The following is a 26,373-nucleotide window of genomic DNA, read 5'->3' as shown; positions in this document are numbered from 1 at the left end:
CGCCAACTGTAGCGTTAATGCATGCACTCAACATGTCTTTCTTCTGTCTTCCCCCCACTTTTTGTGGTCTCCCTGTTCTCGTGTGCATTAGCATCATCAGGCGGAGGAGCAGTGGCACCGGAGCAAGAGGGAGCTGCATCCCACCTGGCCCTGGAGGGCGACACTACGGAGTCTGAATTCACCAGTGGGACGGAGGGCGAGGGGAGCTCCACAGCGGGGACAGGAGCTGACACCAGTGATACAGACTCGTCCTCTGATGGGAGCTCCCTTGTGGTGGCGGCCACATCTGTGCCCCCCACATCTACAGGTACAGCCGGCACCCCACCTACCAGCACCGCCCTCCCAGCAGCCCCTCAGCCTTTGCCTCGTGCCCGCTCACCCAGGCATCACCTTCGCTCCAGGCACCTCAGGCCCTACCCCAGTCACCGCTGCTGCCCTCAGTGAGGAGGTCATTGGCCTCCTCAGGTCCCTCACTGTTGGGCAGTCTACCATTTTGAATGCCATCTATGGTGTAGAGAGGCAGTTGCAAAAACCAATGCATTCCTTCTGGTCAGGCAGCCCTTCAGCAAGCATTTCAGACTCCGGCCTCAGCACTGATGGAAGCCATTGTCCTTGTCTCTAGCCTCCCCCCTCCAACTTCGTCCACCTATACCCAATCCCCTGTACTTCAGCCTATCCCAAGCACACTATCAGACCAGCATGCACACACCTCAACACACAAAGGAAGTTCAGGCAAACATAAGCACCACACATCCCACAGGCACTCACACAAGCATCACACACATGCAGACACACCAACATCCACTGCCTCCACTGTGTCCCCCTCCTCCTCGTCTCCCTCCTCCCTCCCAGTCTCGTCTCCACTCACACCTGCATGCACTACATCTACAGCGACTACTTCCATCACCAGCACACCCACCACCACACCCCGCTCACGTGCAGTCACCACCCCCACTACCATTCACACATCCCCTGTGTCCTCTCCCAGTGTGTCTGTGCCGCCACCTCCCAAGGTACACAAACGCAGGCACACACCCACCCAACAGCCATCCACCTCACAACAGCCTCCAGCGCATGTACCTTCACCCAAAGTCACCAAACGTACACCTCCTACAACCACAACCTCTTCCTCCACTCCCAAACCCCCTCCAGCTACCCGTCCCAGTGTTCCCAATAAACTTTTCCTGTCCACCCTTGACCTCTTTCCCTCACCTCCCCCACCCAGTTAGTCTCTTAGGGCCCGACTCTCCAGGTCCCAACCTAGCACCTCAGCCACATTTCCGGGACCAGTGGTGCAAGTAGTCACCGGATTCTGGAGTGCACCAGGCAGCAGGGCATCCAGTGTGGCAAGGAGCCACAGCACGGACAGTCCCCCACCTGTCAAGCATCAAAAGTTTGCCAGTGCCCGGCAGGAGAGGGGGGAGACTCCAACTACCAAAGCCGCTCCTAGGGGTACAGGTGGGAGTGTGGAGTCAGCTGCGACACCTTCCAAGGTGGGGAAGGGGCACAAGAAACCCAGCAAGTCTGGGAAGAGCAGCACGGCGGAGAAGACCACCATCAGCCCCGCTGCCTGGGAGGCCACCGCCACCATCCCCGCTGCCCAGGAGGCCACCGCCATCAGCCCCGCTGCCCAGGAGGCCACCGCCATCAGCCCTGCTGGACCAGACAGGACCGCCAGCACCAGCCCCGCTGGGTCAGACAGGACCGCCAGCACCAGCCCGCTGGACCTGACAGGACCGCCAGCAGCTGAGTCGCTGCCAAGGACTCCGCCGCAACAAGCACCGCTGAACAGGAGACCGCCGCCTCAAGCACCGCTGAACAGGACTCCGCCGCCACAAGCACTGCTGGCACATGAGCGCCAAGGGCACTGACGCTACTGAGTCCGCCACGAGCACAATGAAGCACTCTGGGCACAAAGCCCCCTCCAGAACCAGCGGAGATTTACATCCACTACCTCTGTCCTTGGCAGGATGAAGCACTCTGGGCACAAAGCCCCCTCCAGAACCAGTGGAGAAAGGCATCCACTACCTCTGTCCTTGGCAGGATGAAGCACTCTGGGCACAAAGCCCACTCCAAAACCAGTGGAGACTGTTATCCACTTGAGAGACTGTGGCTTTGCACTCCCCAGGATTGAACAGTGGGAAAACCACCCAGTGTAGAGACTTGTGAGACTGTGGCTTTGCACTCCCCAGGATTGAACAGTGGGCATGTGGCCCCCTCGTGGATTTGGCGTCGTGCACTCAACCGGCTGAGGTGCCCCCCCTTTTTCTTCCCCCTGAGGTGCCTGTTTTATTTCTATCTGATGCCCCTACAGTGTTCTCTCCGTCATGTTCGGGTATTCAGTGTGGGCCTCGCCCATGCAGTGTGGGCCCAGTGTTCCACGGACTTCAATGGAGCAATACCTGGACTACTATTATTGCTGTATATATTTGTTTATAGTGTATATATATTTTTGCGTACTGGATTTTAATAGATTACAAGGGTTACACTCATTTCCTTTTGTCTTTGCATTCTTCCGGGGGGTTTGGGGGGTGTAACTGCAATGTATCATGCTGTATTAGTGTATGTGTTGTCGTGGGTGAGGGTGGGGTTGTTGCGTGTTGCATGTGTGTGTCCCTGTTTTTTTCCTCCCCCTCCCCTGTGTCGTAGGTGCAGTACTCACCGTGGTCTTCTCAGCCAACGTTCATGCTCCTGGTTTCAGGAGCAAGAAAATGAGGGCAGGGAAAATGTGAAGCTCTGGTTCCATGGCGTCCTGGTTCCTCGTGGGGTGTGTAGATGTGAGCGTTTTCCCTTTGAAGTCCTGTTTCCACTGTGTTTTTGCTCACGGTGAATCAGCCCCAGAAAAGGTGGCGGATTGGTAGGTTGTGAGACTGTGGGCGGTACATTGTCTCCCGCATGTCTGTTGGCGGTGACCGCCGCGCTGTTTGTTTGTACCGCCGTGGCGGTCGGAGTGTTAAAGTGGCTGTCTTTGTTGGCGGTTTCCGCCACGGTCGTGATTCCATATTTTTGTGGCGCCGGTGGTCTTAACCGATACTTTAACACCGACCGCCATGGTTGTAATGACCACCTATGTCCTAACTATAACTACCTAGTGGTGACTGCCTCTAGATAATAATATGTATATATATATATATATATATATATATATATACAATGCCTTTCGGCCATAACAGACATTAGAAGGCCTTGATCACATGACTTACAACATGAGTCATTGCAGTTTAGAAAGAGCAAAAAACAACGAAGGAAATGGACTATCAGTAAAAACAAACAATCACCATCTTAAAAGTACTTATAAAATGCAGCGTAATATCATCCTGGGTTGTCCTGTTCCATGTCATATGAAATACATGTTGTGTAAACATAGCAAGTCAGACATGTGATGTTTCACATTCAATATGAGTAACCAAAAGATATTTTTAAACCATAAAAATCCCTAATCACCCCTAAGCACCCCTAAATCCCAAAAATACCTATACCACCTATATGCCTACCAACTCCTATACCCTAAAACACCCTTACCTCCCTCTACCCCTACCCTCTCCTAAAACCACCCTCAAGACTCTATACCCCTACACACCCCTAAAACATAAAGTCCCTTACCACCCTATACCTCAAATACCCCTAAACCCTAAAAATACCCTTACCACCCTATACCCCTACCCACCCCTAAACTCTAAAAACACCGTTACCACCCTATACCCACTACCCACCACTAAACCCTTAAAACACCCATACCACCCTATACTCCTTCCCAACCCTCAATGCTAAAAATAAACTTACCACCCTATACCTTGACCCAAAACCTTAAATTAAAATGTCCTTACCACTCTATACCTCAAAACCCTAATTTATACAATCAATCAATCAATCAATCAGTACATTTCTAAAGCACGCTACGTACCCGTTAGGGTTTCAAGGCGCTGGGGGGTGGGAGGGCAGCTGCTATTGGTCGAAGAGCCAGGTCTTCAGGAGTCTCCTGAAGGTGAGGAGGTCCCGGGTCTGGTGCAGGGGGGTTGGGAGGGAGTTCCAGGTCTTGGCGGCGAGGAAGGAGAAGGATCTGCAGCCGGAGGTCTTGCGTTGGAATCGGGGAACGATGGCGAGGGAGAGGTTGGCAGAGCGGAGTTGGCGGGCGGGGACGTAGAAGTCGAGTCTGTTGTTCAGGTAGGCGGGTCCGACGTTGTGGAGTGCTTTGTGCGCGTGGGTGAAGAGTTTAAAGATGATCCTCTTGTCCACGGGGAGACAGTGGAGGTCCTTCAGGTGTGGCATCGGCGGGGTACGTCGAGGATCAAGCGGGCGGAGGCGTTCTGGATGCGTTGGAGACGTTGGATGTCTTTTGCTGTGATGCCTGTGTAGAGTGCGTTGCCGTAGTCAAGTCTGCTACTGACGAGGGCCTGGGTCACCGTTTTTCTGGTTTCCGTCAGGATCCACTTGTAGATTCTACGGAGCATGCGGAGGGTGTTGTAGCAGGAGGAGGAGACTGCGTTGACTTGTTTGGACATGGTGAGAGCAGAGTCGAGGATGAAGCTGAGGTTGCGTGCGTGGTTGGTTGGTGTAGGGGGGGTCCCAGCGCGGTGGGCCACCAGGAGTCGTCCCAGGCCGAGGAGGTGCGTCCGAGGATGAGGACCTCCGTCTTGTCGGAGTTTAATTTCAGGCGGCGGTTTCTCATCCACTCTGCCATGGATTTCAATCCCTCATGGAGGTTGGCTTTGGCGGTTTGTGGGTCCTTGGTGAGGGAGAGGATGAGCTGGGTGTCGTCGGCGTAGGAGAGAATGCTGAGGTTGTGCTGACGGGCCAGTTGTGCGAGGGGGGCCATGTAGACGTTGAACAGCGTCGGGCTTAGCGAGGAGCCTTGGGGGACGCCGCAGATGAGGTTAGTGGCTTCGGAGCGGAAGGGTGGGAGTCGGACTCTCTGGGTTCTGCCAGAGAGGAATGAGGAGATCCAGTTGAGGGCTTTGTCTTGTATTCCTGCTTCGTGGAGACGTGTTAGTAGGGTGCGGTGGCAGACCGTATCGAAGGCAGCGGAGAGGTCCAGGAGGATGAGGGCTGAAGTTTCGCCGTTGTCCATTTGCTGTCTGATGTCATCTGTGGCGGCGAGGAGCGCAGTCTCGGTGCTGTGATTGCATCTGAAGCCGGAATGGGAGGGGTCCAGGATGGAGTAGTCCTCGAGGTAGTGGGTGAGCTGGGCGTTGACGATCTTCTCGATGGCCTTCGATGGGAAGGGGAGGAGGGAGATCGGGCGGAAGTTTTTGAGGTCGCTGAGGTCAGCTTTGGGTTTCTTGAGGAGTGCTTGGATATCGGCGTGCTTCCAGCTGTCCGGGAAAGTCGCGGTCTCGAAGGATAGGTTGATGATCTTTCGAAGATGGGTGGCGATGGTGGAGTCGGCTTTGTTGTAGACGTGGTGTGGGCAGGGGTCTGAGGGGGAACCTGAGTGGATGGAGTTCATGATCTTTTGAGTTTCGGCGTCGTCTATGTGGGTCCAGGATGTAAGGCGGTCGGCGTAGGAGGAGTTGTCGGGGATGGGGTCTGGCGGAGGAGTGGTGTTAAGGCTGTCGTGGATGGCGGCGATCTTCTGGTAGAAGAAGGTGGAGAGTGCGTCGCAGAGTTTCTGGGATGGTGGGACGTCGTTGATGTTGGCGCTGGGGTTGGAGAGCTCCTTCACGATGCAGAAGAGCTCGTTGCTGTCCTGTGCGTTGTTGTTTAGGCGTTCTGTGAAGTGGGAGCATTTGACGAGTCGGATTAGTTGGTGGTGCTTGCGGGTGGCTTCCTTGTGGTTTGCCAGGCTGTTGGGTGTGCGTTTGAGAAGCCATTTTTTCTTAAGTTTCTGGCAGGTGCGTTTGGAGGTGATGAGTTTGTCTGTGAACCAGGCTGTTTTTTTCTTTTCTTGGTTGACGGTGGGCCTCTTGAGTGGTGCGAGGGTGTTGGCGCAGTTGAGAATCCACTGTTGGAGGTTGATGGCGGCGGTGTCCGCGTCGGTAGGGTCGGTAGGCGGGTTCTGGGCGAGGGCGCTGGTTAGTTGGTCTTCGGTGACTTTGCCCCAGTGGCGCTGCGGAGGTAGTGGGGTGTGGTGGTGCTCGGTGTGTTTCTAGAATGTGAAGTGGACGCAGTGGTGGTCGGTCCAGTGAAGTTCGGTGGTGTGGCTGAAGGAGATGTGGCTGCTTGCAGTGAAGACTGGGTCTAGCGTGTGGCCGGCGATGTGGGTGGGTGTGTTGATCAGTTGTCTGAGTCCGAGGTTGGAGAGGTTGGTGGTCAGTGATGCAGTGTTGGCGTTGTTGTTGTTCTCCAGGTGGAAGTTGAGGTCTCCAAGGAGGATGTAGTCCGTAGAGGCGAGGGCGTGGGTGCTTGCGAGGTCGGCAATGGTGTCACTGAAGGGGGCTCTTGGTCCTGGAGGTCGGTAGATGAGGGTTCCTCTGAGGGTAGTGTTGGGGTCCGTGTGGATCCGGAAGTGAAGGTGTTCAGCTGTCTTGAGGGTGTCGTCCGTGTGGGTGTGGATCTTGAGGGTGGATTTGTGGACGATGGCTATTACTCCTCCGATTTCGTTGGTGCGATCTCTTCTGGTGATCTTGTAGCCATCAGGGATGGCGATGGCGATGTCTGGGGCCGAGGAGTCGTTCCACCAGGTTTCGGTCAGGAAGGCTACGTCTGGGGCGGTGGTGTCGAGCAGGTCCCAGAGCTCGATGGCGTGCTTTCGTGCGGAGCGTGTGTTGAGGAGGATGCAGTGGAGGTGGTTGGTGTTGGTTGTTGGAGGCTTCTTTGTTCTGTTGAAGGTGAAGTTGCAGGTGCGGCAAGAGAAGGGTCCTTTGGTGTGCTTCGGAGTGGCCTGGAAGCAGGCTGTGGAGGAGCCAGGGTTGAGGGCGAGGAGTTCGCTGGCCGAGTAGCGAAGACTGGTGGTGCGGGGGGTGTGCGGACCAGGGGGGGTGGCGCTGGGCGCGGTCCAGGCACGGACGGGCGCAGACGGGCTTGCTTCCGGCGCGCCTCTGGCGCGCCAGTGGCGCGGACGCGCAGCCCCAGCCATTAAGAAGGGAGGGGGGAGGGAGGAGCAGCTGGGAGGCGAGAGGGAGCGGTGAATGGGGGCGCGAGGGGGGCGGGCCGCAGGGAAGCAGCGGCAGGGGAAGCGGCAAGGGGGAGTGCCTAAGGGGCGAAAACCAGATTAAAGAAGGCACAAAAGTGACAAAATAAGGCCCAAGTCAAAAACAGTCACAAATACGGTAAATGGCAAAAAATACAAGCGGAATACAGCAATCAGAAGGGGCACAAATGGGGGCAAGAGCGCAAGGAGGCAAGGCGCTGAAAAGTAGAAAACACTTACAGATACGGCGAAAGCGGCAGAGTGCACACGGGTCTAGCGAAGCTTACCAGAGCCCACTAGACACCAGGGATGAGACACAGGAGGATGCCTGCGGGTGGAGGAGGGCCTCGAACACGCTAGCAGCAGCGTGGGCGGGGGTCAGGGGCACGAGACAGCAAGGTAGTGCTGCGGACGTGGGGGGCGAGCTCTAGATCAAAAACAGGTCAGAGGTCGCTGTACACAAACATACATATATATATATATATATATATATATATATATGTATGTGTGTGTATACATAGATAGATAGATAGACAGGTAGATAGATAGATAGATAGATAGACTTCCTTAATACTGATAGCGCTGGCACACATGTAGCTCTAGCGCTGTCTCAAGAGGGCATTTTCCTATTTGAATGAGGGTGTGGCCCCATGCAAATGAGGGAATCTCTCCGCCCCTGCGCATTCTTATAGACATCATTGCAAAGGCAAATGAGCTGTCAGGAGATGTACTGAAAGTGTATCACAAAAAGGTGGCACGCTTTCTCTGTGCCCCCTGCGGGTTGTCCACTGGAAGGGAGAAAGGGGGTCCCATTGACCCCACCCCCCCGACATCCACCTGCAGGTGGGTGCAGTCACTCATTGCATCTGCCTGCAAGAGGACCTCTCTCCCCTGATGAAAGTGCAGACGGGTGGCTGTCTACAGTGTGAAACACTGAGCAGCTTTCAAACCGCTGTATTTTCACTTGAAAGCGATGCCCTGGAGACAGCGCAAGTTAGCATCTGCCTTGGGGACAGCTCACTCAATGTAATACAGTGCACTGTCCCTGTTTCTGCCCAGCACACTTTTTGTAAGGTTTGCCATGGTGTATACAGGGAAAGTGCATTGTATTCATAATAATGCCCCAGTTAGGTCACAGCAGTGTTGTCCTTGGGCTCATGCAATCCCTTCACTTTGCTTGTGAGTACTTGCTCACTGCTCAGTCGTGAACAGTGATTGACTTTCCTAACACCTGTCTGCATCTTGGCACTAGGTGATTGATCACAGAACTCTTTCTGCTCATTTTTTCACCTTTCTATGACTCAGGAGGTCCATATATCTGCCTGTGCTGAGGACAAATTACCCTCATTGGACCTCACCCTTGGCACAGCAGTGCAACTCTCCCTGATGTTGTTGCAGCAGTGGTTATTCATCCTGCTTGGGCTCCTTCATAGTCCTTCTCTTTCAAAAGCAATGACTACTTTGCAGAAGAACAAATTCACTGATTGTCCTCAGCAGTTGGTCAACTCTTCCCCTTGGAGCAGGGTACAGAAAACTCCTTTAAGCAGACTTGCCAGTTTGACAGGTTACTAGTCCTAATACTAGACACAGTGAGTTGGCGGTAGTTACCACCTGGCCCTTAATTGATTGTCTCGGTCTCCACTAGTGTGAGACCTCCAGGCTTCTGGTCAAGAAATCTTGGCACACCGGCTGGAAGTTTCTGTCCCCTCTTTAGGCAGACAGTGTATTCCCGTAGTTCAGATCTGTGACTGGTTCTGGGCATTTCTGCACTTTTTTCTTCTAAAGCAGACTGGTCCAGTAAAGTTTTTTGCAAAGTGTGAGCATGATGGTAGGGTGGAGCAGGAAATCTCCAGGTTGGAGTAACCCATCAATTAACCAGAAGATTTGTAGAGCACTTCTTGTCACCTGTGCGGGTATCCAGGTGCCAGCAGGGTCCAGTTGATTAATCAAATAGCGAGGTCTTCAGTGACTTACAGAACTCTGGAAGAAAAGGGGAGTTTTGGAGACGAAAGGGTAGCTTGTTCCATTTCTTTGTAGCTAGGTAGGAGAAGGAGCGACCTCCACATCTGCTACGTCGCATGCAGGGGTGAGGATTAAAGAAAGGAAAGCAAAGTGAAGGGTCAGGTGGACTGATAGAAGTTAAGGCGGTGGTTCAAGTAGGCTGGTCTGCAGTTGTGTGGGGCCTTGTAGCCATAGGTCAGGAACTTGAACTGGCATCATTTCTGCACAGGGAGCCAGTGGAGTTCCTTGAGACAGGGGTTGATGTGGATTCCTCTAGCGAGATCCAGGATGAGACTGGCTGTGACATTCTGTATGGTCTGTAGTCATCAGAGGAGGTAATCTGCAATCCCTGTTTAGAAAGCATTGCCATATTCCAGTCGGCTGGAGACGAGGGCCTGGGTGATGGTGAGTCTTGTGCTTCGGGGCAGCCATTTGAATATCTTACGAAGAATGTGGAGGATGAAGAAGCAGGTGGAGGTGATGGAGTTGACCTGAGTCACCATGGTTAGCTTGTTGTCCTGAATGATGCCTAGGTTCCTAGTGTGGTCACTGTGGGTAGAAGTAGATCCAAGTTCTCAGGGCTTCCCAGGAAATGTCCCATCAGGAGCTTTTGTTTCCGAAGATGAGTACCTCTGTCTTGTTCTTGTAGAGTTTCGGGCAGTTGTCCGTTATCCAGTTAGTGACATCTGTCATGCAGTTGTGGAAGTTGGTCTTGGTGGTGTCTCTGGAGAGGGAGAGGATGAGTTTTAGGGCATCAGCATAGGATAATATGTTGAGTCCACAGGTGTTAATATCATATAAGTGTTGAAGAGGGTGGGGCTGGGCAAGGATCCTTGGGGTACTCCACAGATGATTTCCCTATGTTCAGAGGCGAATGGGGGAAGGCAGGCTTTTTGCGTTCTTCCGGTGAGGAAAGAGGAGAGCCATCATAGAGCTGCTACTTGGATGCCTATGTTGTGCAGACTTGTGATGGGTGTGAGGTGGAAGACCGTATCAAAGGCTGCTGAGAGGTCTGGAAGGATCAGTTCCTCTGTCTCTGCCCTTGGTCGAGTAGAGTTCGGATATCGTCAGTAGCCAAAATGAAGGCTGCCACGGTGCTGTGGTTGCTGTAGAATCCAGACCGGGAGGAATCGAGTAGGAAATTCCATTCCAGATGTGAGGAGAGTTGTTGGTGGATAGCTTTTTCTAATGTTTTGGCTGGGAACGCAAGCAGGGAGATCGGTCGATAGTTGATGAGTTTGCTGGGGTCTGCCGACAGCTTATTTGGTAGGGCATTGACTTATGCATGTTTCCTGTCCTCAGGGAAGGTGGCTGTGGTAATTGAGGTGTTGAACAAGATGGTGAGTATGTGGCTGATTCTGGCTTTTCCTAGGTTGAAGATGTGGTGAGGGCATAGTCAGTTGGGGCCCCTGAGTGGACCAAGTTCATGATGGAGACGGTGTCCTGTTGGGTGAGCTGGCTCCATTCAGCTAGTCTGATGTCTGTGGTGGCAGCTGGATTGTGGTGTTGCTTGTGTGGCCTTGAGCTGAGGTTTGAAGTTTATGCTGATATTGGTAATCTTCTCATTGAAGACGTTTGCATGGTTGTCACAGAGTTCCTGTAAGGGGGTAATGTTGTTTCTTGCAGCTGAGGGGTGAGAATTCTTTGACAATGTTAAAGAGTTCTTTGCTGTTATTGGAGCTTGATTCAATGCAGGAGGCTAAGGACTTTTTATTATTCTCTCAGCTGTCTGTGGTAAGTTTGAGGGCTGTCTTGAAAGCAATCTTGTTGGTTGTGTCCTTGCTGGTGTGCCTTCCCATTTCCAGTTATTTACAATGTCATTTAGTGGTTGTGAGGTCTTCAGTGTACTAGCTAGCCTGCTTGGTGGACTTTCTGTGGGTGTTGTTGCTATTGGTGCTGTTAGTGATCCAGTTGTTGAAGTTTATGATGTTCTGGTCAAGGTTGTTGGAGGAGATGGGGTGGGTTGTGCTGAGGGCATTGATCCATGTGTCTTTTGAGACTAGGGCTCCAGCAGCGGTGGAGTGCATTGAGCAGACTGTGAGCAGAAGTCCATGAGCTGGTGATGTTTAAGTGGATGATCCAGGTGAGTTCTGTGGTGTGGTTGTACCTGATGCGGTCGCTGGAAGTGAAGATTAGGTCTAGTGTATGTCTTACGGTATGTGTGGGGTCGAGGCTGATGTTAATGCTGTCAAGAGAGTTGGTAGTATTGATGTCATTGTGGTCATCAAGAGAGAAGTTGAGGTCTCTGATGAAAATGTAGTTGTTGGAGTCTGTGGTGAGGGGGACGATGAAGTTGGCCATGAAGTTGCAGAAGGCTGGACATGGTCCTGGAGGGCATTAGGTGAGGGTGCCCCTGATGGAGATTTTGCTGTCTGTTTGAAGTCAGAAGTTGAGGTGCTCCATGGCTGGTGTGATACCATTTGTGGTGGTGCGTTGGATGGATTTCTTGTGTATGATGGTGATCCCTCCACCAGGCTTGTTGATGCGGTTGTGATGCGCGATATTGTATCCTTCGGGTATTGCGGTGGTGATGTCAGGCATTGAAGTGGGGTTGAGCCAGGTCTCAGTGAGGAGGGGATGTTTTGTGTGAGGGTGGAGATGAGGTCCCAAGTTTTGGCGGGGTGTTAGCATAGTGAGCGTGTGTTAAGAAGGGCACATGCGAGTTGGTGTTTTTGTTCAGGTGGTGTCTGTGATGTGTTTGGGGTGGGGCTGGTTTGTGGGCTGGTGTGTGTGCTGTGGCAGGTGAAGTGGCAACAGGTGCAGGTGAAAGGTGCTCCCATGGAGTGTGGGCCAGCACAGTGGCAGTGTTTGTTGCGGCATCCGGGGTTGAGGGAGTAGAGCTCAGGGATGATGTATTTACAGGGGCCCAGAGGTCCAGGCATGGACAGGAACAGGTGGGCTTGCCTACAGTGCTCCTTTGGACCAGAAGCATGTCCACTGCACTGGTGCGCTGTGTCCTACATTAAGTAGATCCTGGTGTGGAAGGGGCTTTTGTTAGCAGGAAAAACAGTGAGCGGGAAAACCAGGGTGGGAAAATATGCGCAGTGGTGCTTTCACTTGGTCAAACGGCAGCCACTGAATCAGGCAGAAAGAAGCAGGAACTGATGGCCACAGACAGGTGGCAAGCTAGGTGCCCAGATGCATACTACAAACAATAACAAATAATATAATCATAAAAAGTCACAAATGATATCCAGGCTGTGCTACTCCAAAATCTGGGGGGGGGGGGCCGTGGTGGGGTATTTGCTTCTTCCAAAGACCTATGAGCCAGGAAAGGACAAGGGAAACTCCCTAGGGTAAAAACTGAATCCCCTGTTTCCTCACCTAAAAAGTGTTCACTCTGACCCACTACACTGTTTTTTGGTATACCTGAGAATAGCCCTGCAGCTCATATTTGCTGTATGGCTCCTCCCAACCCTCCACTTGGGTACCACTTGCAAATCATTGTCTCACACAAAATGGAAGCCAGTGAAGCCACAGCACCACATTCTCTCCATGAAGGCTTCTACATACAGACAGCATACACATGTGACATCCATGCCCGCATAGATGTGTGAGGTTCCCGACTGCAAGGGACTAGTCAACAATTTAAACTACAGACAATGCCTGTATGCGAGCTCTCCAGCAGGCAACCATTAAAAAGACCTGTCTTGGTGACTAAAAATAGCATCCCTGCAATCAGTCTGTCCATTAGCCGTGATGTGACTGTGGGCCCGTTCACAAAATGAGGGCGCCCTACTCTTCCTTTCTGACCTTAGAGCCTGCTCTGGGTCTCCACTCCAAGTCACAATAGATCTCAGTCCACACTTGTGATTGTCGTGCGTGCCGAGGTAGGGGTCATAAATGGTACAGCTTGAGGCAGGGGTGAACACTCTCCTGAGTCCTACAGGGGACCCTTCTCCATCCCAACAGCGTTTTTCAGAGAACGTATGTCACATGCATTGAAATGAGTGTGCTGCAAATCACCTGTCAGCTTTTTTCACACACACACAATATTAAATATATTGCTGCAGCTCTTCTTTTAGTTTCCCACAGCCGTGTCAGTCCTTGTCAATGGTGCCCGGGATCTGTTTTCTTTTATATATCGATTGATGACTGCAAAGTTGCCATGTCTGCTCCCATGAAGGCATGGTGGTTAGGCAGTGAGATCGTACACATTCCCCACTACACCCCTGCAACATCCTCTGCATTCAAACACTGTCAGGCTTGCTAGAAAGTGTGTCTTTCATAGAAAATCTGATTACACTTAGAGGTAAAACTATATCACAACCTAAGTTCCAAATTTTTTCAGACACAGATAACAGGCAAAATAACAGGAAATCCTTTGCTGAATTCAAAGCAGAGAATGTTTGCATTATTTATTTGCCCGGGAATAGAATATTTGATGTGGTCACCAGGCACTTTATTGAATGATCATTTGGTCCATTTGCTGTTACTTTTCTTCAGTCTCTCTAAAGATGTTGGAGGAGCATGCCATGGAGGAGAAAAGAGGTGTATGTTTAGGTTTTCATAAATACGATACCCTTATCACTGAAGGCTGAAAATGAACCCGAATCATTCAATGTCTCTTCATACAGACTAAAATAAACGACTCGTTCAATTTGTTATATTCTCTTTCTCTACTGAAACATTATTCAGAAAGAAAGTTGAATTCAACCGTTCTGCTTTCAGATTGTTAATATGCTTCCTAGACTTGCTCACTTCCAGAAGCCCATACGAAAGTAAACTATTCTTTCGCAAATTATTCACCTTAACCTAACTTATTTGTTTACTAATTAATCTCAGTTTAATGAAAACTAGAAATGAACTCCTCTTATAAATGTTTATCATCATCTTCTTTGCTCTCCCACATTCAGGGCCAATTTACGTAGTTTTGGCGCAGGGCAGCGCCCAAAGCCTTTTTGCTCCGCCGCACTGCATCAGAACAAAAGAGCAGGAATGCGCTGGATCTATAGGATACAGCGCCTTCTTGTACTTGACCCACCATGGTGCAAAGGTGCCTGCGTTGCAGGGATGATTGTTTATGTGCAGGAAGGGGCGCCTTCCTGCACATAAACAATAAGTAATGGTGTTTTCTTCTTCCTGTGTGGGCTGTAGAAAACAATACACATAGAAAGAGGAAAAAACAGGGATTTTTTCCACCTAATGGGTTTTTTCACTTTCTTGCCTCCTTTAACCAGTAGGAACTGGGCTGTTTACTGGGTGGAAGATGAATTGGTTGAGCTCCCACAAAGTAAAGCAATCTAGGCCCATATTCATCAAGGCTTTGTGTCGCCCTTGCACAAGGGGGCGCAAGAGTAACGCAACACCTAAGTGACATTTATAAAGCCACTCAAGGCCACCTTGCATGTCCCTGCATCACTTGATAAACCTAGAGTAATGCAGAGCAGAGCAAATTGCTGACTTGCATTATTCTGCCCAAAGGAGGCGTTCCATGGGTGAAGCGTGGTTGTCCCCATGCATCCACCCACGTGGGAGATCTGGGAATGTGTTGCAATGCTACACCTCCCCAGGTGAGATGTGACAAGGAGAAATCTCAACATTTCTCCTCGTTTTTTCCTCTTTCTACTTGTGCGGCATTCTGCAGCACACATACAAAGAGGAAATGCCTCAAAGAACACCTTCCTGCAGAAAAACAATGCTGCCTACAATGCAGGGACCCTTACATCATGACCCAAGGGTGCCTGTGTACCAGCACTAGAAAAGGACAGGCGTACCAGCACTAGAAAAGGACAGGAATGCGCTGTATAAAGGTAAATATGGTGGATTCCTGCCCTTTCCTTTCCACGCAGCACAAGAAGTTGGCCTGTTGTGTTGCACTGCATGAAAGAATGATAACTCTGCCCCTAGTATTTAGAAAGTAAAAGCAGATTTCTGGGAAGAATCCTGTGCTTACCACTGCTAGTTCTGGCTTAATCGACGTTTGCTGAGTTGAGAGATGACTTTAGGCAAACCTTGTGAAACTACCTCGGTCTGCCTTTGTTTCCTGAAATATTACTGAACCTTTCTTGTTAAGAAAATATTTTATATTGATGTCAGATGTTGCTGGAACTGTGATAACACCACATTTGTGAAAATACTTAATATTCTTTTGAACAAAAATAATTACTACATTCTGTAGATATAGCCCCTGGGACCGTTACACATTTTAGAGGTACAGGTGAGTTGAGGACTTTCAGCCATTAGCAACCCTTTTAGTTGATATTATCAGAGTATCTTCAATTGAGATAATATTTTAATTGAGATAATATCTTAGCTCTATGGTTTATGATCCTACTAATCACCAGACAGATGGATATGCCCCCTGTTATTCACAGATTTGAAGTGGCTTTAGAAAACGAATACATTTGTAGTAAAAAAGACAGTAGATCTACTAAAACTAGAAAATTATGGAGTGGTAATAAATCTTAAAGAGGCAAGAAAACTACTAGCCCATATGATTATCCCTTACCTGACGATCAACAAAAGAGCTTCTATATTAAATAAATATTTCTTTAAACAAGAATGTTTAAGTATTGATAAAGTAAAAGAGAAAAGACGTTTGAAAAAGAGCTATTCGACTTTCAATTTCCCCAAACGAACTGCCACTTTCAATTTTAGTAAAAAGGTGAGTATTTGAGACAAGGAACGTTTATCAATCTATCTTGATTTTCTGGCAAGGCTCAGCAGAATCTATGCGCAATGTGAACGTGCTTCTATTTTAAATTAATGCTAGACTAGAGTAAGAGAGAATGTTGTATATGTTAAAATCGAGGAGTACGAATGTTGTGGCACGTCAACGCACCTGTAAAGTTGACCACGTATGTAAGACTCCCAGAAGGTGTCCGTGTGCAATTGTCTAGGTATCTTCAGTACAAGCAATTCCTGATTTGGAGCAATAAACACACACCACATACCACACAGTGTGTGATATGAGTTGATTTAGGAACCCTGGCACACCACTTTCAGTTTCATGAACAGGTAAATCATCACATTGCAGCCAACTCAATCAATCAATCAATCAAGGATTTATAGAGCGCACTTATCACCCGTTAGGGTCTCAAGGCGCTGGGGGAGAAGCTATTGGTCGTAGAGCCATGTCTTGGGGCATTTACTGAATGTCAAGAGGTCTTGGGTCTGGTGAAGGTGGAGTGGTAGGGAGTTCCAGGTCTTGGCGGCTAGGTGAGAGAAAGATCTTCCTTGGCGGTGGTGAGGCCGATGCGGGGGATGGAGGCGAGGGCGAGGCTGGCGGAGCGAACATTGTGGGCAGGGGTGTGGAAGGGGAGTCTGTCATTGAGGTAGGCTGGGCCTGTGTCGTGGAGGGCCTTGTGTTCGTGGATGAGGAGTTTGAAGGTGATCCTCTTTGATACTGGTAGCCAGTGAAGGTCTCTGAGATGGGGAGAAATGTGGTCGCAGCGTGGGATGTCCAGAATGAGGCGGGCAGATGTGTTCTGGATTCTGTGCAGCTTTGTTAGGAGTTTGGTTGTTATTCCTGCATATAGGGCGTTTCCGTAGTCCAATCGGCTGCTGACCAGGGCGTGGGTGACAGTTTTCCTGGTTTCTACAGGAATCCACTTGAAGATTTTGTGGAGCATGCGGAGAGTGTTGTAGCAGGAAGAGGAGATGGCATTGACCTGCTGGGTCATGCTGAGTGTGGAGTCTAAGATGAAGCCTAGGTTGCGTGCGTGGGTGGTGGGTGAGGGCACGGTTCCTACGGAGGTGGGCTACCAGGAGTCATTCCAAGCTGAGGGGTTGGTGCCAAAGATGAGGATTTCTGTCTTGTCTGTGTTTAACTTGAGGTGCCTTGATTCCATCCAGCTGGCGATGGCGTGACGTCCGTTGTGGAGGTTGTTCTTTGCAGTTGTAGGGTCTTTCTTGAGGGAGAGGATGAGCTGAGTGTCGTCTGCGTAGGAAACTATGTTGATGTGGTGGGTTCGTGCGATGTTGTCGAGGGGGGCCATGTAAACGTTGAAGAGCGTGGGGCTGAGCGAAGATCCTTGGGGGACGCCACAGATGATTCTGGAGGCTTCTGACAGGAACGGTGGGAGGCAGACTCTCTGGGTTCTGCCTGAGAGAAATTACGAGATCCAGTCGAGTGCCTTGTTGCGGATTCCAGCGTTGTGGAGGCATGTGTAGAGAGTGTGATGACATACCGTGTCGAAAGCTGCGGAAATAACTATGGCAATAGCTCTTTCTATTATTGGTGAGAGAAGTTCATGACACAGTATGTATTTCTTGCGACAGTGACACTCAAAGTGCCGTGTCAGCATTCTAGTAACCATTTGCCACAACCAGCATAATCCATAATAGCACTCAAAACGGTCAGCAATACCGTCTCATTCTCAACACCGGGGGTGGTGCCAGCTTTTCAGGTCAGCCGCAGGACCCCATCAAAAATAATCATGTTATTGATATTCAGAACCTAGTATTGTTACTTCACCACTTTCTACTAGTGATATATTTCTTGATTTGTCAGGCAAGATTAAATCCTAAGCATTGCCACTTGTTTAGGTGATGATTAAGAAATGACATTTAAGTGCTTGAAAGATGTCCTCTTCTCAGCACTCCTACTGCAGAAACTATATTTTTCCAAAACAGATATCTCCCGTGGCAGATTATCATAATAAAGCATTTGGAGCAGGATGCAGGAAAATGTACGTCAATCAATTATTTCCCAAAAATAATTCTGCTAAGTGTGATTACGAGGAAGCCATTCACAAATGCATATATGATAGTGGAAATAGTACTGCAGGAGTACTCTTTTACGTACTCTTACATGCCTTTGGCCCTGAAACTCCACCTTCCCCCCATATCTTTGCCAGTAAAAGTGAAGTTAGGGCACAATCTTTGGCTCATATTTACACTTTTTAGTGCCACATTTGCGCAGCTTTTTGATGCAAAAGCGGCTCAAACTTACAAAATACAATTGTATTTTGTAAGTTTGAGCAACTTTTGCATCAAAAAATGACGTAAATGCAGCGCTAAAAAAGTATAAATATGGGCCTTTGTTCTTTCAGAGATATTATGTGAGCAACGTCAGAATATTACCACTTTATTCTCAGTTCAGATGTTTTGGGCTAGCTCATAAATGCATGTAAGAGTATGAAAAAAGTAAAGTAAGAGTATGTAAAAGATTACTATTGAGTACTCATTTAGATACTCTTACATGCCAATGTGAATCATACCCAACATCTTTAAGACGTGCTTGTTAGTTATAAATGACGTCTCCTATAATTAAATACAATGGGCCTAATTTAAATGGCTTTTGTGCAGCCTCAGTGCCATTTTTGTTTTATGATGTGGTGGCCCTAAAACAACTCCAAATCTACAAAGTGACGATACAGGTCTCTAGTGTCACTTCTCCCCTGGGTGCCAGTTTCCGGCAATGATATGTAAGGTAGGGGTTTCCCCAGCAAAACTGACTCAGTGAAATTTACATTTCACTGAATCATCCTGCACCTTCACTGCATCCGAATTTTACCGTCTGCTCAAGTGATGCAGGGCTTTTGTCTATGGGGGCCTCCTCGCATTAGTGGAGTAGCATAATTTTTTCACGCTAGTCCAGCAATGTGTGACTATAGCGCCACGGACGCGTCGGAATTTTTTCTGCATCTGTGAAAACATGCACCATGGAGCTCTGTGTTGTTAATGCAGCGCATCAATGGCATCGTTAGGTGGTCGCGGGGCGGTGCAAGAAATCTGACGCATCATAGCCGATGCGTCAGATTCTTGTAAATGAGCCTTAATGTTTCTTTAGATGTTTACATTTTATTAAAAATCCAACCTTAAACGTCTGGTATGCTTAAAGCTACTCATACGTGTCAGCTAAATCAATGTTTTTCTGAAGGTTTAATTTCAGGATCACATTAAGGCGGTGCCATGAGAACAGTAAAGCAGATATGTATTGATGTCTTCATATGCGTACCGGTGGATTTTTTGAAGTGCAAATCTTGCTACAAAGCAACTAGGTGCTGTACGATGGTAGAGCCAACTTGTAAGTTTTTAACTATATGAATGTATGTATAGCTGTGATTTAAACAGCCCAGGCCTGAGCGCTTTATGAGAGCTGAGGGCCACAACAGAGATGCCGGAGGCGAGCGAAAACTAAAGATGTGTGGTCGCTGGCCCGGCGGTCACATCAGAACTGTAGAAACAACATGACGGTCTGTTAAAGAACATTTCACTCGAGGGGGCTGAAGCTGGCAGAAACTTTGAGATTCCAAAGGTCATTTGAATTATGCCACAGCACAGGACCCAGAGTGACATTTAGTCCTGCATTTCAGCGCGAGTAGTAATTTTCTTTACAGTCTGTGAAAACTGCATATTCTTTAATGCACTTTTAATTTAAATTCACCCTTTAATACTTGATCCAACACTATTACAACTGCAGTATAACAATTGCTCCGTTTCGAAACAAAGTGGACCTGTACGATTTTATTTTTCATAGCTGAATGTGTTATCACCAATATTAAAAAAGGAAAACATCCCCATTCCTATTAAAGTTGCAGACATGATCTCTGTATCCCTACAGTGAAATACGTTTTCCATGAAAAGAAGCCATAGGTGCAGGGCTACGGGACATTGGCAAACCCTCTTTTCTGAAAATGTTATTAATAATCGTTCAGAAGCTTGAGGTCCTCTGCAACTGAAGGTCTTGATGCCAGTATACCCATTCACAGGGGTTTACCCTTAAGCACATGGTGAGCCTTGGGATGCTTGTCTGTGACTAAGACACATTCTGTTTGGAAATGTGTCCAATGGATCTACTGAATCGAGCAAAAAGGTACTTCACCGAACCTGGGCACAGCAGATATCCACCATGTGTCCAGCCAGCCCCAGGTGGTTACAGCCTCATTTACAGTAGAGTCCAAGGCACCAGTGGGTATTTAGTTGCTAGTGTTTGCCCTTAACCATAGGTCAAGTGTATGTACTGCTGTTCCTTAAGAGCAATTGCATATCTCATTTTGAGCTTTGCATCATGCATCACTTTCTTTGCATTTGAAGGTACTGAGGACGACGCTTCAGGTCTTTCCCCTGAGTGCAACTGGAAACTGGCATTCACTTTCTGCATAGTGCTTGGATAGGGGTTGCTAGCCCTCAGCTAGATTCATATTTCCTATTTTCTCTGTAACCTCTTCAATGTTATCCACCTGTGAACACAAGGTATTTCCTTGATTTGTAGTGAAGTGCAGCTGTTCTAATAGGAACAAAGGACACTGCACGTATTTGACACTTGATGGGTGGAGATTTTAGCACTAAAGCAGGTTCATTCATGGCTGGCCTGCCCACGGGCTCCTTGGTCACATGAAATAGTAACATAAGGTACCTAAAATAGAGAGGGCCTTACAGCTGCTCAAAACACAGCTGCAAGCAACCATGGTGCCGCCTGAAGGTTGCTGACAAGTAGATGAGTCTACATTCAGAGTTACAGCTATAAGTTCCTCCACCCACATATCTTAAGCATTCTTACCATCATTAACTAATACAAATCACCTACTTTGTTGCACTATCATTTGTCTAACTTAAGGCTACTGTAACATGGCCAACTACGGCAAAAATCTGTCTTCTTTTCCTTAAGCCCTTTTGCCACTACAGACACACATGCTGTTCCTTCATTCGCTCTTGTGAAGATACTTCCATGCCCACAATTACAGGTCTGCGCAATGTGGTATCACAGAAAAAAGCAGTATGCTACAGTGCAGCTACTATATTATCAGGGTAGTTGTCTGCCAATCTTGAACCTTACTCTTTCCAGCACATCCTAATTCATGACTGCTGATGGTTATATAACTTTTTGCCTTCTTCCTGCTATTTTTCTGGCTTTCTTTTTGTTGGCTTTCATACTCTGGACACTTTACCACTGCTAATCAGTGCTAAAGTTCATGCACTCTTTCCCCTTAAAGGTGGTGTGATTGGCTTACACCTGTTTGGCATATTTGATTTACCTGTAAGTCCCTTGTAAAGTGGTATACCATATACCCAGGGCCTATAAATTAAATGCTACCAGTGGACCTGGAGTACTGCTTGCGCCACCCACAGAAGTAGCTTTTTAAATCTGTCTCAGGCCGGCAACTGCAGGGTCTGAGGTCGCAGGTCTGCCACCTTGACTTGGCATTTCAAACTATTGGCCAAGGCCTAAAACTCCCTTTCTATCACACCTAAGTCACCCCTCAGGTAGGCCCTAGGTAGACCTATGGGCAGGATGCTATGTAAGTAAAAGATAAGACATGTATATTTTGCATGTCCTAGTAGTAACAAACAGCATATTTCGTTTTTTACTGCTGTGAAGGCTGCTCCTCTCATAGGTTAGCATTGGGAATTCCCTTATATACTTTTAGTTGGTAATTCCTGATCTGATAGGAGTAACGTTGCCAAGTTTGGTATGTTTGGAATGGTATTGAGAAATCCTGCTTTCTGGTGTAGTTTGATTTTCTATTATTATTTTAGAAATGCCTTATTTGGAAAGTGAGCATTTGTCTGTGCTTATATTCTATGTGTTTTGCAGTCTGTCTCCAATCCATGTGTGCCAGTTACACTTTGTGCATACTTTCCAGACAACCACAACATAGGAAGGTCTGGGCATGACAGTGGATTTATCTGCATTCATTTGCATACTGATAGTCTTCCTAGGCTGGGAGAGGGGGAGGTCGTTCACATCTTACATGTCAATAGGCTGCGTCCTGCCTTCAGACAAAGAGCTGATTATCCCTTCTGATGTTTGTAGCCAGGGCTGGAATGAAAGGGGTTTGTTGTACACTTGAAAGGGTTCATTTGAAGCCATCCCCTACATCAAAGACATTTTTGAGTATAAGCACAGGGTCTCTGACCCCATGTTTTCAAAGCACTTTTGCAACTGGAACCAAACCTCTATCAGAAGGACTGCTGCGCTGCTCAAAGGACCCAACTGGACTGCTCTTCTGCTGTTGCCCTGCTGCCTGCTACTTGCTGTGTGACCTAAAGGACTCAATGGATTTATTTATTTTATGTTTGTTGCCCTGCTGTCAGCTGCTTCCTGACCCTGTTCTAGCAAGGCACTATGATGTTATCAGGAGGAAACACCAATTGGACTACTAGCTTTGTTGTGTGCTGGTCTGCCCGCCTGTTAGGATGCTAGTGAGACTGCCACCCTGAAATAAGGACTCATGCTGGCCTGCCTGCCCTCTTTGTGCCCCTCAAGTATTCTCTAAGGAGCCCAGCACATGGGGAGTGCTATTACCTGCTCCTTGGCTTCCTCACAACTAGCGCATGGTGAGCGTTTTACACTTTCACTTCATTCTTAAAAATTAGTGTGTGGTGAGTGATTTCTTTAGTCCTGTTCCTTTTTTTGCCCACCATGTGGTGAGCGCTTTACAAATCTGGCCTGAACCAGAGGGTTGAGTTTGAAGTACTGAATTCTACAGAGGAGCATGTGTAGAGACTTTTGTTCTGTCTATGCCTGTGCTCCCGGAAGTGGAACCGGCAGGACCCCTTTGCGAATCGTTCCACACAAACAGGGCGAGCATGACTCCACAAGCCAACTTGGAGCCCTAACCGTGTTGCTGTGGAACAGGAAGCCTTTGCTCAGCAGCAAGCACTACCTCACCCCACACCCCTCAGGGGGCTGAGATTTACATGGTGCGGCTACCGCTTGTTGTCAGCCCTGGGAGAAAGGTGGCTACCCGGGCCTCAGATCGTCACGTCCCTTGCCCTGGTGGAACACAGAGTCTGCCCCTGTCATGAGAGAACAGCGAGTGTTGCCCCGGCCAGAGACAGGTACTGTGCGCTTGGACCAAGTGCTCACAACAGAGACGGCCCCCTTTGCAGCCCGGCCCAGAGAGGCCACTCGAGGGCTGCAACACATGCATCTGGGGTCCTTTGTTGTGGATCCTTCCAATGTGGGCTAATCCTCGACAGAGGCTCACAGGCACGGCGCATGATCACTGTCAGAAACTGTCTTACGGGTGGGGGACTGTAAATTCCCAAAATTAAAAAGAGCACAAGTGCACCCTGCCCTCTGGTTGCATGATGATTCATGTGTTTTTACTACTTAATCTGCTGCATTTTATGCCCTAGGCATCCACTGTTGGTGTTCTGTGAGGAGTCATACAATTGTGGTGACAAATAATGTTTTAGGCGTCTGGTCTCTAAACCAAGTTACATTATTTTGGTGACCTATGTATCTTTTTTTGCATTTCATGCTCCAAGGAATTACAGATGGTATGGCGTCTATCATCATCAGGATCCTGATTACTATGTCAGTGTTGGTATGGTATGCACAGTATTTCTAATTCATGTCATTTTTGGTTCTTCTAAAGTGCATGATAACGAATACTGGGCATATTATGCACAGTATTTATGTTGTTTATGGTTCATGATATATATTTAAAATATAAGAAACACATTTTTATATAATCCTGTGTGGAGTCTCTTTTGTGGTGTATTCATTGTGTTTCTGTAAGTGTGTTGAGCAAATGCTTTACACATTGCCTCTGAGGATAAGCCTGACTGCTCTGTGCTAAGCTACCAGAGGGAGAGCAAAAGGTATCTTTGGTGTGTAACTTACTTTCCCTTACTAGAGTGATGGGTTCTGTGTGGCTTAGGTGCATACCTTAAACAATCAGAAACAACATTTCTAATAGCGTTTTTCTCATGCTTGTGTATTTATCATTTCCCCCCCACAGGTAATCCACAGATAAATCTCAGAAGGTTTGAAAACAGTCGGGTGCGATAATCATCACACAATTAGGCTAAATGTGCTCAGGGATCAGAATTCATCTCCACAGTTGGAAACTGCTTTCATCTCCCCTAATAGTCATTTAGCAATGATTGTTCTCGTATTTCACTTCCAATGCCAGGCTCTCGTCTGCAAGTCAGTCCATGGTCGTGTTATCCATCTTGTTCTCTTGAAATGAGAAGCGGCCTTCAGGTAGCAAAAGCTCTGTAGAGACAAATAAATAGAATACTATTAATTAGATGAATTATTAGTAGTGCAACGTTTTGAAGGCGCTGCCATAGCTAACCAGGCTACATTTGTATCAAATGATGTTTGTTATTTTAATCGCATTTTCGCAGTATGTATTTTTATGTACAGATTTGGTGGCCCTTTTAAATAATTCCGCTTTCTAAACAGATATGAAATGAAATGGGTAAAATAAATTCCCAAATCTATTAATTATATTAAAGTGAGTTATAGGTTTTTGGCAGAGATGAAAACAAGCTCATCGATTTGGCTCAGCGATCCAGCGATTTATTATTGGAGGTGGTAGGGATGGCCTGACAGATTTTTGTATGTCTATAAAATTCTGCAGTCACTCAAAATGCACTATGCCGCAGGATTTTAAGAAGGTGTAGTCCATCTTTACAAGCAAGAACTTCAATCTAAACACAACATTGCTATCCCTACCACCACAGAAATAATCCGGGGAGTGTTTCTGGGGCTCCTACAGATGCCCAGTGACTCTGATCATACGGATATGATGCTAGGGTCTATAGCCTGTAGGCAACGGAGGCTGCACATTTGTTTACCAAGCACTTTTTATTTCACTTATATTTCTTAGGTTAGTTCTAAAGGATATGGAAATTGCTGTACATTGCAGATCATGTACTAGAATACGTCCTTGTGAACGCTACACCCTTTATTAGTACTATATACCGTAAGTGGACTTGATCGATCAATCAATCATCTACGCCAGTATTAATCATACTCGATAAAGGTACGGAAAACCCCATCCATTCTTCTATACCATCTCAGTTAGAACTGCAGAATGTCCGCAATATCAGCACACTACTAATAAGCGTTGGTAATATCAGTAAGTCCGGGATATTTTAGGTGTATGTGCTCTTTGCTACAATTGCTCATGTGTTATGTTATTTGTGGCAGTAGTGGTAGAGTGATGGAAGAGGGATTGGTGGCAGCCTGAATACTAGATTTAGATAAATACACGCAAGTAGTAGATAAAGCCACGAGGTTCATAACTTGCCCAGTGAAACCAAGACAATGCTGATTTGATGAGGAATGGAAGAAACTGGGTTGATGAGGAGTGAAATGGATCAAATTGATACTTGAGGAATGTGCCGTGTCATTGCCTGGGAACAAACAAGGCAGCTAACCTGTTTGTCTACGTAAATCCGAATGCAAATAGAAAATAGAATGCAAATTACTTGAGGATGTTTGAGATTTGAAATAAGCATGGAATTCCGCAAGCTTAGCTCATCTTGGATGAGGCCATTCGCTCCCAAGACACCAGTTAATTTTGCTTCCTGGTTTCAAATGGGCCCTCTATGGTTCATGACTCCCGACATGCCCGAGGAAGTATTAAGGAAATGTGAAATCATTGTTTATTATCCCTCTATAAATCAATAGCCACGATTTTAAAAGAGCTGACTAAATATTGTTCCTTCCTGAGCTAGCTCAACCTGACTCAGCTGCATACTGGTTGATGTCCTGCTTGGCACATGATATTAAATGCACTTAAGCACTTTCATCCAAAATCTACTTTCATAAGAGCAGGAGGGACTCAGACCTGGAATGAGCACCATGCTTTTGCCCTTTGGTGTTGAGCACAGACGTTCACATCGTGGTGTGGTCACAGGCAAGTTGTATGCTTGTTATGTGGACTTCATTGTAGCATTTGACAGTGTAGACTGGGAGTGCTTCTTGTGCAAGCTGTCTTCAAAGGGGGTCTTGTAAAGGCAGCAATATGGTAACAATCAACTATATAGACCCAAGTACACAGTGGCGGCCAGCTGTTAAGCAAGGAGGGGCCCGACCCTCCACCTTTTCCGAAAACATGAAGAATGTCAGGCTGAGCGAAGGTCCAGGCATCCAGGTGCTGTACATGTGCAAAATGCATAGGCGCCTGTCTGACTGAGCCAACATTTGTTGGGCTGAGGATTTCAGAGCCGAGTGGGCGTGAGGTCCTCTGCCTGCAAAATCTTCTGTAAGACTGCCCCTCATCACAAGAGGGATCGTCACTGATAGACTCAGCCCTGCATGCTTCAGTTTTAATCCCTGATATGCCAAGGGCCAAGTGTCCATCTGTGATGCTCTTCACTAAGTGAAGTGGGGTCAACAACTCTCACTGAACCCCATCCCATTCTGTGGTGATGTAAGGAAGGTCCTCCTGTCATTGGCTGACCTTCACAAAGAGGGCAAAGGGATCTATTTTCTATCCCTTCCTTCAGGACAGAGGCTTTTCTCCTGCCACCCAAGACATGGCCTATTAAGTTATTTTTTTGTAACATTGGGTGCATGCGGTCATGCATGTATGTATGAATGTTTGTGTGTTTGTGCGTGCATGCTTTGAATGGGTGTGTGCATGTGCTGGGTCTTCTGTGTGTGAGAG

Source organism: Pleurodeles waltl, chromosome 5 (genome assembly GCF_031143425.1).
Source record: "Pleurodeles waltl isolate 20211129_DDA chromosome 5, aPleWal1.hap1.20221129, whole genome shotgun sequence".
In the NCBI taxonomy this organism is placed as follows: domain Eukaryota; kingdom Metazoa; phylum Chordata; class Amphibia; order Caudata; family Salamandridae; genus Pleurodeles; species Pleurodeles waltl.
This window is presented reverse-complemented; position numbering follows the sequence as displayed.